The sequence below is a fragment of the Gossypium hirsutum genome, chromosome D12 (genome assembly GCF_007990345.1).
Source record: "Gossypium hirsutum isolate 1008001.06 chromosome D12, Gossypium_hirsutum_v2.1, whole genome shotgun sequence".
Classification (NCBI taxonomy): Eukaryota; Viridiplantae; Streptophyta; class Magnoliopsida; order Malvales; family Malvaceae; genus Gossypium; species Gossypium hirsutum.
This window is the reverse complement of record NC_053448.1, coordinates 23,468,203-23,472,066: the sequence shown is the minus strand read 5'-3', so window position 1 is coordinate 23,472,066 and position 3,864 is coordinate 23,468,203.

Sequence of the window (3,864 nt, the reverse complement as noted above, 5' to 3'; positions counted from 1 at the left end):
TCGAATATCCTATTGATTAGTATATGGAATGTGAATGCATGACTTGGTATGAGATTGAACCGATAGGTTTGAGGAACTATGGTATGGTTCGGTATGGATGGAGTAACTAGCCTCGTTCCATTTTGCTTCCTCTTGTGATAATGTTATTAATGGATGGTAGTGCATTGCTTATGACTTACTGAGTTATATACTCACTCGGTGTTTCCTTGTCACCTATTTTAGGTTTCTTGGACTTGTCTCTTTTTGCGTGATCGGGCCGTCATCGGAGTCATCACACCGGCTAGCAAGTTTTGGTACTTTCTTCTTAGTCGGCTTAGGAGAACATTTCGGCATGTATAGGCTATTATGTTGTGTTTGAACTTTGGGATGTAAACTTTTAGCCATGCGAAAATGGCATAAATGTCGGTTGGGTTTGGTTTATAACGTTAGGTTGTAAGCCTTGGTAATTCGACCCTTTTTTTTTATGCCATATGTCATGGTTGATTATTTTTGGTGTTAAAATTCATGATATGGCAATAGTGTAGTAGGGAGATGTTTGACAATGATTAGCCTTTGGCATGCCTAGTCATGATCATAATTTGTGATATGTATGATGAATTACTAGTTAGATCAAGGAGAAATCACGAAATGGGCATAGTTGCTTTCGTAACAGATGTTGGCAGCAGCAGTGACGTGAGATTGAAAAATCACTAAAAATAGTAGGAGTGGAATTAATTGATGAATAAATTATGTAATCGAAGCTTGATGAGTCTATTTTCATATAGAAGTAACGAAACGATCATATGGACAGTATGTTAAGAGATATTCAGGTTCTTGTGAGACAGGGCCAGAACGGTTTCTGGATTCCCTGTTCCGACTTTGGAAATTCATTATAAATTAACCAGAGATAATTAGGAGTCATGCCATATACGTACAGATTCCTCTCTGAGTCTAGTTTCTATAGAAACAAACGACATCAGTATTGAAGCTCTGTGCAGGGAGATATCCAAGTCGTAATGCACAAAGGTCAGTGTAGTCGATCCCTGTAACATGGGAGACTTTGACTAATAAACTGTACTAATTGGCATGACCAAAAATTCTACAAAACTTCTACCATATAGGTATATGAGTCTAGTTCCAGGGAAACTTTACGGAACTGGATTTGGAGTTTCAGAACTCAAGATATGATTTTTAAAGCGACTAGTACGCAGATTGGCAGCTTGTCTGGGAAATGTCAAATAAGTGGTTTGAAGTCTGTTAACACCTCGTGTTCGACTCCGGCGACGGTCTCGGGTTCGGGGTGTTACATTTTATTGGTATCAGAGCTATGGTTTAGTCGGTTCTAGGACTACCATAGCACGTATGAGTCTAGCTATACATGCCTTAATGTTAATATTTAAATGTGTGATGACTTCTGACGGTTAAAATTTTTGTTTTGATTAGTAAATGGATCCCGGTGTAGAGAGAACCTTGGCGGATGACGTTGAAAGTGTAGCGGCTACTCCTGCACAAGGGACGCTGCCTGTTGAACCTCAGTCATCTGCGAATAATCAAGGTGAGGGGGCTAAACAAGCCTTCTTTACCATGATGAATGAGTGGGTCGCGCAATATGCCCGAACCAATCCGGCCGTCCAACAATTCCCGAATTTGAATAATCCACCCCAAGAGCCCGTAATGTCATCAGTCACTGATCCTGTGAGGCTGAGTAAGCCACCTGTAGACTTGATTAGGAAGCGCGGGGCTGAGGAGTTCAGGGCCATAGTTACTAATGGTGCTGAAAGGGCCGAGTTCTGGCTTGATAACACCATTCGGGTGTTTGATGAACTGTCATGCACACTCGATGAATGTCTAAAGTGTGCTATATCCTTGTTGCGGGACTCAACCTACTATTGGTGGAGGACCCTGATTTCCATAGTCCCAAACGAACGAGTTACTTGGGACTTCTTTCAAACGGAATTCCGAAAGAAATATATTAGTCAACGGTTCATTGATCAAAAGCGCAAGGAGTTCTTGGAACTCAAGCAAGGCCGTATGACAGTATCTGAATACGAACATGAATTCGTAAGACTCAGTAGGTATGCCCGGGAGTGTGTAGCTGATGAGGTTGCTATGTGCAAAAGATTCGAAGAAGGATTGAATGAAGATTTAAGGCTGCTAGTGGGTATTTTGGAGATAAAAGAATTCGTAACACTAGTCGAACGAGCCTGCAAGGCGGAAGAACTTGGAAATGAGAAGAAGAAGGCTGAATTTGAAGCTAGAGACTATCGTAAAAGATCGACGGGTAAAGCTCCGTTCTCAGCTGTAAAGAAGTTCAGGGAGGACACTAATAAGTCGAGGACGACTGCGGGAATTTCCATCAGAGCACGACCATCGATGGACTCCCAAGCTACTTCGGTAGCTAGTGTGGGCAATAATCGTCAAGAGAAACCTGAATGTCCCCAATGCGGAAGACGACACCTAGGTGAATGTTGGGGTAAGTCTACTAACAGGGCCTGTTACGGATGCGGTTCGAAGGACCACTTCATTAGAGATTGCACGGAGCTTGATGAGAAGAATAAGATTCAAGGTGCAAGACCTAGTGGAGTGACAACTAGAGGTAGACCACCGAGAATTTTAGGAGGTAGGGGTGGTAGTCAGAGAAGGGCCTCTGATACGGCTGTTCGAGCCGAGAACCGTACTCCTGCTAGAGCATATGCCATTCGCGCACGAGAGGAGGCATCCTCCCCTGACGTCATCACTGGTACCTTCACCCTCTTTGATACTAATGTGATTGCATTGATTGACCCTGGCTCTACTCATTCATATGTATGCGAAACCTTAGCATCCAGTAAGACTCTACCTGTTGAGTCTACTGAGTTCGTAATTCGAGTGTCAAACCCTTTGGGTCAATACGTACTTGTTGATAAAGTGTGTAAGAGATGCCCTCTAATAATCCGAGAATCCTGTTTTCCGGCCGATTTGATGCTTTTGTCGTTTGACGAATTTGATGTTATTCTTGGTTTGGATTGGTTGACCGCGCATGATGCGGTTGTGAATTGCAAAAGCAAGACTATTGATTTGAGGTGCGCAAATAACGAGATAATCCGAGTTGAGTCTACGGACTTAAGGGGGTTGCCAGCTGTAATATCAGCAATGTTGGCCCAAAAATATGTAAGAAAAGGGTGCGAAGCATACCTTGCGTATGTACTTGATGACAAAGAATTAGAAAAGAAACCCGAATCTTTGCCGGTGGTTTGTGAATACCCGGATGTTTTTCCTGAAGAGTTACCGGGTTTGCCACCTGTTCGGGAGATAGAGTTTGGTATTGAGCTTGTACCTGGAACTACGCCAATTTCGATAGCTCCGTATCGTATGGCACTAACCGAGTTAAAGGAATTGAAAGCTCAATTGCAAGAGTTGACGGATAGAGGTTTCGCTCGACCAAGTTTCTCACCTTGGGGTGCACCAGTATTGTTCGTGAAAAAGAAGGACGGAACCATGAGGTTGTGCATTGACTATTGTCAACTGAATAAAGTGACGATAAAGAATAAATATCCATTACCGCGTATTGATGATTTGTTTGATCAACTAAAGGGAGCCTCAGTGTTTTCAAAGATAGATTTGAGATCGGGTTATTATCAGTTGCGGATTCGAGATTCGGACGTACCCAAAACTGCTTTCAGAACGAGGTACGGTCACTACGAGTTCTTAGTGATGCCGTTCGGGCTCACTAATGCCCCTGCGGTATTTATGGATTTGATGAATCGGATCTTCAGACAGTATTTGGACCGGTTCGTAGTTATGTTCATTGATGACATCTTAGTCTATTCAGGAGATGAGACCGAACATGCTGAGCACCTGAGATTAGTGTTGCAAATTTTGCGGGATAAGAAGTTATATGCTAAG